Source organism: Amblyomma americanum, chromosome 4 (assembly GCF_052857255.1).
Source record: "Amblyomma americanum isolate KBUSLIRL-KWMA chromosome 4, ASM5285725v1, whole genome shotgun sequence".
Lineage (NCBI taxonomy): Eukaryota > Metazoa > Arthropoda > Arachnida > Ixodida > Ixodidae > Amblyomma > Amblyomma americanum.
In genome coordinates, this window is record NC_135500.1 from 199992397 (window position 1) to 200003787 (window position 11391).

Genomic DNA, 11391 nt, shown 5'->3' on the forward strand with positions numbered 1-11391 from the left:
AACCACCCTAACTACAACTCTTAACATTGTAATGTAACTTCGCTAACCATTCTACATTCTTAGTCAAGTCCGGCGTATGATAATATGAGCGAAACAAAAAATCATGTGCGCCTTTCATGCGCTAAGACCGATCTAATCCTGTGACGCCAATGACATATATCGTGTGCCAGGCTTCCTCCATTGCGTTATTTGACTGCATAAACGCGGCAGTTGACGCAGATCGCTTCCTATTCGGCGGGCTGGTGTGCAAATCGTTAAATGGTGGCCATTTATATTCCTCGGGTGATTTTGCCAATGCACGGAACAACACAAATGCAAGTCGAGTCACATCGGTTTCGTAATTCTCACGCGAGCTGCCATAAAACGCGGATCACAGTTTCATAGCGTAATTCAGTGACGCCGCATTTAGCTTCGTTCGCGCTCAACGCTCTACACATCCAGTATTTATAGGTAGATAAGAGCACTGCAATAGTCAATAGAACTGGTATGTTCTATGTCGTAAAACTGCTAAAGCAGTTATTGTAGCGATGAAAGTAGAACTACAATACCAACAGGACATGTGTCAAGAAACGTCGCGGTGGGTGACCGTTTTTAGTGGCATAATTTGCAGACCTTGTGCGCTTTGGAGTTTAATAGGGTTCAGACCTGCTTTGAAAGAGTGGTTCTACCAAAGCTTGGCCTCGCACTCTGCCACGCTTCCAGCGCCGTAAAATGCCGCATTCATACTCTCCCTAAGGCAGCGGCTAGTCTTCGTTGTGATTATTAGGGTGCCTAGAAGACCTCGAGCTCGAAATTACCAAAAGCGTAGCAGCGCAAGCGGAATAAGAAATGCGTTCCGGTCTTGGATGGTTCTCTTAGGTTATCAGTGCTCCCCCTAAGGTAGCTCGGCGGCTGGGATATTCTATTACTGTGCGAGAGTTAAACGGATCTCTCCCAGGCTCCACGGAGAAATTTCGACTGAGGTGCAATGGAAAAAAAGTTTATATACTAAGGTTTTGGTGTATGGGGAAAAACACAAGGGGTAGAAACTAATTTAGGCCCTCTATAGTGCACTGCACAAAATCGATTAAAATTCGGCTAATACATTGAAGACTATTGGTGAACTTTCCATGTGCATCTCGAAGTGTGGTGACTGAAACCCTTGAAATACTCATAACTGGCCGGCATGAAGGCATACATTTTCCCCGCATTCTCAAGGCGACGACTTTCTGAATTGCGCCCATACTTAGCAACGACAGCCAACAAATTTTTCCAGTGTCTTAGAGTTAAATAGCCGTTCAAGCTGGACGTGCTGCAGTAATGTGCAAGTGCGTTGGCTGCTACAGGTAATTTATACAGACCTGGGCTGGCGACCATCATAGATGAACAGAAGCATATAAAGCAGGGCGTCGCACGTAAATGTTCTGCGGTTGGCATGGTTGGCTGTATGTCCCGACTTTGGTATTTTTACACATTTTATTCGCCCTGTGGCTGGAAACTACACATTGTATTCGCTGCTATTACCGTAAAGCATAAGGAATCAGTGACATTCAGCCACATGTAGACATTTCGCAATTTACCCACTGCAACCCTTACCTCTTCGAGACGCGTAAGGCTGGGTTGCAGATATTGAGCATCAATATGCTGTCACCTGTGAACCTGTGATTCGTTCAAGAATCCCGTCAATGTCTAAACGTTTAACTTATATGCAACTACTGGCATATTTCTGGACATCATCGTGAGTGCATTTATTATATCTGTTGTACTGAAATTGGTTTAATGCTGCATTCGGATATTGAAGACTTTTGTAAGCTTTTATACACTATTTTAGAGAAGACTCGAAGAGTTCCAAGCAAAATGTTACTTCTGTTACAGCTAAGGTGTATACGTATTCAAGTACTATTGCGATGAATGGGACTGAATTCAAGGCTTAACTAAATATATATATAACGCGAGCATGAAGGAGGCTGTTTCAGATGACGTCACAGTTTATTTCAAGCGATCCTTGGAACAAAGGCGGTGATAGGATTTCACAACACTCTTCTGATAAGCACAAAAATAAAAACGCAATAATAAAAATCAGAAAGTGTAATCCATATGACCAGTTCAGCTGGCTGCAGAGTTATGCTGAATATATTATATGAATGAAAAGTACAATAAAAAACCCGTGCAAGACATCTTTCACGCTTGCTGCAGTACAACAAAACATTAATAAAAATACTACGCGGTTTCGGGGCATCAAGGCATAGGATGATAAAAGGCACTTAAACACAAAATTGTCAGTTTTAAGTTGGTTAAACTGATTATAGTGCCAATGCACTGCTTAGTAATTTTCGGCCAAGGTCAAATTTCACGGGTTGACTGGGCCAATTTTTGTAAATCATCCGGGCCAAATTTGCAAGTCACCATCGTGTTGAGCATGGTCTATTATGGACCGGTGCCGATATTGATCAAATTGGCCAAGGTCAAACTTCGGTGGTGGCCCGGGCCAAATTTTGGAAATGACTAGAGCCAAATTTGCAGGTGCCCATCGTGTTGGATACGGACAGTTATGGTCGCGTATCTATTTTTGTGAAAATCGACCAAGGTAAAATTTCGCGGGGTGTGCCAAATTTTGGAAATGCCCAGGGCCGCACTTGGAGGTAACCATCGTGTTGGACACGGTCAATTATGGTTGGGTATCGATTTTTGTGAAAATCGGCCGAGGTAAACTTTCGTTGGTGTCCCAGGCCAAGTTTTGGAAATGACCAGGGCCAAATTTGCAGGTCACCATCCTGTTGGATACGGTCAAGTATGGTCGGATATCTATTTTTGTGCAAATCGGCCAAGGTTAAATTTCGGGGGTCTGCCAAATTTTGGAAATTGCCAGGGTCGCACTTGGAGGTCGCCATAGTGTTGGATACGGTCAATTATTGTTGGGTATCAATTTTTGTGCAAATCGGCCAAGGTAATGTTTTGTGGGTGGCCCGGGCCAAATTTTGGAAATGACCAGGGCCAAATTTGCAGGTCGCCATCATGTTGGATACGGTAAATTATGGTCGGGCATCTATTTTTGTGCAAATCGGCCAAAGGTAGAATTTCGGGGGTAGGCCAAATTTCGTAAATGGCCAGGGCCGCACTTGGAGGTCCCCATAGTGTTGGATATGGTCAATCATGGTTGGGTATCGATTTTTGTGCAAATCGACCAAGGTAAAATTTCGAGGGTGGCCTGGGCCAAATTTTGGAAATGACTCGGGCCAAATTTGCAGGTCACCATCGTGTTGGATAGGGTCAATTATGTTCGGGTATCGATTTTTGTGCAAATTGGCCAAGGTAAAATTTCGCGGGTGGCCCGGGCCAAATTTTGGAAGTGGCCAGGGCCTCATTTGCAGGTTACCTTCCTGTTGGCCACGGTCAATTATGGTTGTACGTCGATTTTGGTCCAAACCCGACAAGGTCAAATTTAGGGGTGGCCCAGGCCCTGTTCTGTCCGGGCCTCCTCCAAATTTCGCCCGGGCCAAATTTGGAGGTATCTGTGTGTTATGTTTGTTTTAACAACATGGCGACGCAAACAATATCGGACAATATTCTTGGATGGTGTTGGTGAGCGTACGAGTGCCTTCGCACTAAGAAAATTAAGACCTATCAATGTGTTGTCAGCAATAAATCGATATCTCAGACAGCATGAACGTAAGATAATCGGGACATAACCCTCCCTGCAAGGCTACTACTCAAGGCTCACTTCGCAATTGAGCACATGCAGCCCTCCGCTTTCGTAGATTTCCCAATGTGGATGAGACTACCCATTCTGCGCAGAAAAGAATGACTCCATTTATTTATTTATTTAAATATTTTCAAGGCCCCTGGAGGCATTACAGAAGGAAGTGGAATGCATGAAAAATGTACGTAATTATAACACAGGAATGTGTTATAATTATTTCTTTCTATAATTATTCTATATAATTTCTTCCTGCGAGACGCTATTCATGACGGTTCGTTAAACTAAGCGCATCACTTGGCACACGTGCTCCCAGGCACGCCTCTCAGCGGGGTTTTCTTCACGGAAGAGAAAACCAGATGTCGTTTCAGGCGGCAATAGATGACGCAGCCAAATATAGAAGTGTTCGTGTCCACTTCAGGCGCCAAGCGCTGTGTGTTGCGAGAGGTGCAATCCAGTCCCTGTTTCATTGGCTGTCGCAAAGAACCGGAAAAAAACACGCAAAAAACGCCGCCGCAAGAACGCTTAAAAACAGGCGTCTGCGTGCGCCTACAACCTTAGGTAAACATCCGCGATGCTCGCTAGGTACGTTGTTTTCGCGGTAATCGCGTTGGTCTCGTCAGAGAGCGACGATGCACTGCTCGCCAGAGCTCACAACCATTTCGCCGTGAAGCTCCTCAAGCAGCTGGCGGCACAGAATCCCTTCTCCAATGTCTTCTTCTCGCCAACGAGCATCGCCGCTGCCTTCGGCATGGCTTACGCCGGCGCCAGAGGAAGCTCGGAAGCCGAGCTCGCATCAGTTCTCGGACACACCCAGGTTGGCCTCACGGAGAAATCCAGAGTCCTCGCGGCCTACAAGCACCTGCTCGATCTTACGTCCTCACCGAACGTCACTCTGGAAGTGGCCAACATGGTCCTGGCACAGAACAACTTCCAAATCGCCGACAGCTACAAACAGCAGCTCCACGACATCTTCGACGCTGAGCTGAGGTCCGTGGACTTCGCCAAGGAAGGTCCCAGAGTCGCCGCTGAGGTCAACGCCTGGGTACGCGGAAAGACAAGGGGAAAGATTGACAGCATCCTGCCTGAAGGTCAGCCGTTGGACATGATTCTATTCATCGTCAACGCCGTCTACTTCAAGGGGACCTGGGTGACCAAGTTCGACCCGGCAAACACCGAAAACAAGCCGTTCCTGAATCTGGGCACCACGGAGGTCAGTAAGCCGGCGATGCACATCACAAGGCGCTTCCCGTACACCCGCCTCGGCGCGCTGCACGCCGCCGCCGTGGAGATCCCGTACTCGGGAGACAAGTTCAGCATGGTGGTCCTGCTTCCGGACTCCCCGACGGGGCTCGCCGCGCTCAGGGACGGTCTGTCGCTCGCCGTTCTCGAAGACGTCGGCAGCAAGCTTAGCTCCGAGATGGTCGTGCTCAGGCTACCCAAGTTTGAAATGAGCCTTCGCTACGATCTAGTGCCTGCCATGCGAGCTGTCGGACTGAGCCACGTTTTCGGAGGCGGCGCCAACTTCACCGGCATCAGCGAGAGTACGCTGGTTAGAATCTCGGACGCTGTCCACAAGGCGGCCGTGGAGGTGAACGAAGAAGGGACTGTCGCGACCGCCGTGACGGGTCTCTCGTTCGTTGCTACCGCGTCGTTCAACGTACCTCCACCTCCCATCGAGTTCACCGTTGATCGTCCGTTCCTCTACTACATCAGAGACAGGAGCAACAATCGCATTCTCTTCGTTGGGGAAGTGAACAGTCTTTGAGATGCGAGACTTCGTCTTGAGCTTTCTACACGAGAGGAAAATCAACTGGAGGAACGTTATCACTCGGTTAAAAGCGTCAGAAAAAGAAAGGCATGATAAATGCCTGGTTGGAATAAAGTATGTATAGCTTTGTTACATTTCCGATTCTTTATTTTTTCTGTTCAAATCAATTCTCAATTTTAACGATAAAGAATATTCTTGCTAGAGGAGTAAACGAACGCCACTTGTGTCTATATTGTCAAGAGCGGTCTTTGCCTCACACAAAGGCCTCATTTTTTATTCAATCCGCGTTGGTCCCGCTGAAACGTATATCTAGTATAGTGTGAGGTACTTGTATATCTACAGAGAAAGGGACATGGTTAAAAACTTGGGGGCCTTCTTGCCACATTCTTAAAGAAGAAAATGCAATGGCACGAAGTTGGCCTCCACTAAAAAATTCCAAAGGGCTTCCAAAATTTTGGAAGTAGGTACACCCTAGAAAATTGATTCATGTGGATTAGTGAGGATTAGTGGGTGAATCAAGCTTGATTAAGAGGTCAGATTAGCAATACACACATGGTTATCCAATGTAAGGTACTCGAATATTCTAGCCCTCAGGTTTTCAAATTTTTCAGCACTGATGACGTCACAACTTTCTAACAAATCAGAAAACTTCGTTACGGAGAAACCAGAAGTTTTTGGCGCGACGACAGCCTAAACGACATTGCATTAAGAGAAAGAGCCCCTGAATGCGAGCTAGAAAACTTGTAAAGTGACGTGTTTCGGTTGTATGCCAACTTTAATACTAAGAAGCATTCCGCAATTAAGCTATCCCACACGTGTGTCGATTATTGCTTTGTCGGCTGAGGTAAGCGTGCTTGTCGTGCTTATCGCACTATATACGGAAGTCTCCTGCCCTGCCTGCATTTTATTCTGTTTATTTGTTAACTCTTTTTGGCCAGCGGCACGCGAGTGCATGCATCTCTAATTCCAATCTGTTCGGCGATTCCGCCACCGTCTGTTTCTGTGCACCTTACTCGCCGCCCCTCTGCTGTTGCCTTGAGGGGTGCTTCTTCTCCCCTCCCGCTCCTCGTTTTCTCTTTTTTCTTTCTCCTTTTTTTTCTGCCGGCTCCCCGCGGCTGCTTGGTGGGCGGCGAGCAACAGTGCGTTTTTCTTTTTCTCTTTTTTTTCTCTCTTTCTCCCTTTTCTAGCGTTTTTCTTTTCAGCCCCTCTCCTTTCCAGCATCCGTTTGCTCGTTGCTTTGTTCATGTGTCGGGCATGTGTGCCAATGCCAACTCCTTAAGAAGAGGAGGAACATGGCTGTAACTTCAGTCGAGACAGGACAGGCTCTGTCCGAAACATCGACTCAAAATAAATCTCTGTCTAAATGACGCGTTTCCCAAGTTTGCATTTTGCCTCTAGGAACCAAACACGTTTATCTTTCTGAATTTATATATATATATATATATATATATATATATATATATATATATATATATATATATATATATATATATATATATATATATATATATAGAGAGAGAGAGAGAGAGAGAGAGAGAGAAGAAAACTGGTTGCTCTTCAAACACAAACTGTCTGCACTGATAGAGAAACATGTTCCTCTGATTACAATAGCTAATGACATAAAAAATCCATGGTTCAACAAGACCCTCCGTCGATTACGGAATAAAAAGAAGCGCCTATACAGAAAAGCTAGATCTGCTCCTTCTTCAACCTCGTTGGAAAGATATAAACTGTGTTTGAAAGCGTACTGTTCTGCTGTTACCGCTGCCAAAAACAAATACTTCACTCATGATCTGCCGTCACTTTTGCAGACTAATCCTAAGAAGTTTTGGCAGACTATATCTCCCGAAAGTAAACATGACCTCATACAACTACACAATACTGATGACTTGCCGCTAGCTGACACTGAATGTCCAACCGCGTTCAACAGATTTTTTGCATCAGTGTTTACTAAGGAAGATTATTCCAGTATGCCAATTGTTCTCGAGTCTGACTACCCATTCATGGAGCCCATCACCATTAGTGCTGAGGGTATCGCATCATTAATTAAAAATCTAAAGTTATCATCATCTGCCGGAGTGGACAACATTAACTCGAAGATACTTAAAAACACCATTTCAATTTCCAGCCAGATTTTGTGTCATATATTTCAGCAATCATTATCCTCCGGAGAACTGCCCACTGACTGGAAAAAAGCCAAAGTCATCCCTGTCTTCAAAACGGGTAACAAAAACTCTCCTGATAACTATCGGCCTATTTCGTTAACATGCATATGCTGTAAATTACTTGAGCATATTATCGCTTCTCACATTTACAACCATCTGGAACGAAATGACTTCTTCTTTTCAAATCAGCATGGTTTTAGGAAAGGCTACTCATGTGATACCCAGATATTTGAATTTACTACTGACCTGCATTTCAACATGGATGATAACCAGCAAACAGATTGCATTTTTTTAGATTTCTCAAAAGCATTTGACAGAGTTGCACATGGCCGGCTTTTTACAAAATTATCTATCCTTTCCCTTGATTCCCTCACATTATCTTGGCTTCGAAACTTTCTCTCATTACGTCAGCAATTCACAGTTGTCAACGGCTCTTCCTCATCCCTATGTGACGTAACCTCAGGCGTACCACAGGGAAGCGTACTTGGACCCTTACTTTTTCTAATCAACATTAACGACCTTCCCACTAACATTTCATCCCGTTTACGCCTTTTCGCAGACGACTGTGTTGTTTACCGTAAGATCGCTTCTGAGACTGACCACCTGACCCTTCAAAATGACCTTGACACTATTGTTGATTGGTGTCAAAACTGGCAAATGATTCTTAACCCTAATAAATGTAAATCAATGACTTTTAGCCGCAAGCATGTTGTTTCTAACTTCATATACTCTATAAATAATACCTCTCTATCAAGGGTTACGTCGTACAAATACCTTGGAATTCAGTTCACACCAAATCTTTCATGGTCTTCTCATATTTCTGCAATCTGCAACAAAGCGTCGAGGACATTAGGTTTCATACGCCGGAACCTTCGAAACTCACCTAGCTCCGTTCGAAAACTTGCATATTTTACATTTGTTCGCCCACAGCTGGAATTTATCTCACCTATATGGTGTCCCCATCAAAAATATCTCATAGATACGCTCGAGTCCATTCAAAGCAGAGCTGCCCGGTACATTTTTAGCAATTATAGTCCCCTCGCAAGTGTATCCCAGCTTAAATACCTTAATGACATACAGATACTTGAAATTCGTCGCTCCATTTCCCTTCTGTGTTTATTCCATAAATATGTTCACACCCGTCCTTCGTTGTTACCTCTGGCATCACCTTTCCGCTCTTCACAACGCTTACACAATCAACTCAGCTTCAACCGGATATATGGGAAGACCCTGTCGTTTAATTCCTCTGCATTACCTAGAGCAATAAAACTCTGGAATGATCTTCCTGACAACATAATCTCTTTCATTGATCCTGGTGAGTTTAAAAAACATCTATGTATACATTTATTGCCATAGTGATGTTCGAAATGTACAACAGTTTCATTTGTTCTTAACGTTGTTTCGTGTCTGATGTTATTTTAACTCGGTTTTGTATAAATTTCGTGTTCCTTTCTTGTATTTGACTTGTACCGCGTTCTTGCACCGATATTATGGTTTTTTTCTTCCATCTGTATGTACATCTGTATTTGCCCCCCTCACCCAATGCTCTTATATATATATATATATATAGGTCTCGGGTCTCTATATATATATATATATATATATATATATATATATATATATATATATATATATATATATATATATATATATATATATATATATATATATATATATATATATATATATATATATATATATATATATATATATATATATATATATATATATATATATATATATATATATATATATATATATATATATATATATATATATATATATATATATATATATATATATATATATATATATATATATATATATATATATATATATATATATATATATATATATAGGTCTCGGGTCTCGGTTCTGACAGTCTTGATGCCATAGGTAGCATAAGAGGGCTCTCGCACAGTTTCCGCCCTCGCCGTTAGAAGACGTTCTACGTCACGCTTGCGGTATTACAGGACGTGCTACGTCCGCCGCTATGGTCGAGGGTGGCGCTGGTGAACACTCTCAAGGCTCTCTTACACCCAGTAAACATAAATACCAACGAGAGCAGCAGATTGGACAGCCGTCGCCGTAGCTCAGTTGGTAAGAGCACCGGACGCGATATTCGGAGGTCGTGGGTTCGGATCCCACCGGCGGCATGGTTGTTTTTTCTGCTGCTTTATAAGTAATTTTCTTTAAGCGATTTATCAATCCAAGTATTATTATCCCACTGATAAGCATAACACATAAAAAATTAACGTTCCCTTATGCACCTTGGTTTCGGTGACTGTTGGCTCCCTTCATAAATTTGTCAAACGGGCCCCTCATTTCATTTAACTTGTCTGCTAATAACTTAACGAGGGTCTCGGTTCTGGCAGTCTTGATGCCATAGGTAGCATAAGAGGGCTCTCGCACAGTTTCCGCCCTCGCCGTTAGATGACGTTCTACGTCACGCTTGCGGTATTACAGGACGTGCTACGTCCGCCGCTATGGTCGAGGGTGGCGCTGGTGAACACTCTCAAGGCTCTCTTACACCCAGTAAACATAAATACCAACGAGAGCAGCAGATTGGACAGCCGTCGCCGTAGCTCAGTTGGTAAGAGCACCGGACGCGATATTCGGAGGTCGTGGGTTCGGATCTCACCGGCGGCATGGTTGTTTTTTCTGCTGCTTTATAAGTAGTTTTCTTTAAAATCAAAGCTTAATTGAAGTATTTTTCTTCTACTAATCCGCACTATAAATTAAAAAAAAAACAGAAAAACATTCCCCATTGCACCTTGGTTTCGGTGACTGTTGGCTTCCTTCATGCATTTGTCAAACGAGCCCCTCATTTCCCTTAACTTGTCTGCTAATAGCATAACGAGGGTCTCGGTTCTGGCAGTCTTGATGCCATAGGTAGCATAAGAGAGCTCTCGCACAGTGTCCGCCCTCGCCGTTAGATGACGTTCCACGTCACGCTCGCGGTATAACAGGACGTGCTACGTCCGCCGCTATGGACGAGGGTGGCGCTGGTGAACACTCTCAAAGGTTCGCTTACACGCAATAAACATAAATACCCATGAGAGCAGCAGATTGGACAGCCGTCGCCGTAGCTCAGTTGGTAAGAGCACCGGACGCGATATTCGGAGGTCGTGGGTTCGGATCCCACCGGCGGCATGGTTGTTTTTTCTGCTGCTTTATAAGTAGTTTTCTTTAAAATCAAAGCTTAATTGAAGTATTTTTCTTCTACTAATCCGCACTATAAATTAAAAAAAAAACAGAAAAACATTCCCCATTGCACCTTGGTTTCGGTGACTGTTGGCTTCCTTCATGCATTTGTCAAACGAGCCCCTCATTTCCCTTAACTTGTCTGCTAATAGCATAACGAGGGTCTCGGTTCTGGCAGTCTTGATGCCATAGGTAGCATAAGAGGGCTCTCGCACAGTGTCCGTCCTCGCCGTTAGATGACGTTCCACGTCACGCTCGCGGTATAACAGGACGTGCTACGTCCGCCGCTATGGACGAGGGTGGCGCTGGTGAACACTCTCAAAGGTTCGCTTACACACACACACACACACACACACACACACACACACACACACACACGCACACACACGCACGCACGCACGCACGCACACACACACGCACGCACGTGTGTGTGTGTGTGTGTGTGTGCTAGCTACCTTGCGAAGCTGCGCATATGAGGTTACCAAATTAGCGGGAATAAGATGGAAATGGCTCACGACGGATTTCAGTTGGAAGTGCCTGGACGACAGGGCGACACATTCGCAATCACCCAGGAT

The 11391-nt window shown here is 44.3% G+C and overlaps 1 pseudogene across 1 annotated transcript; it reads left to right on the top strand.

The window, feature by feature from the left end:
- The first annotated feature begins 4215 nt into the window (after window positions 1–4215).
- On the top strand, window positions 4216–5929 carry LOC144129049 (iripin-2 pseudogene; annotated as a pseudogene). Its single transcript, XR_013313857.1, has one exon. The product of XR_013313857.1 is annotated as an iripin-2 pseudogene (transcript).
- Window positions 5930–11391: the final 5462 nt, after the last annotated feature.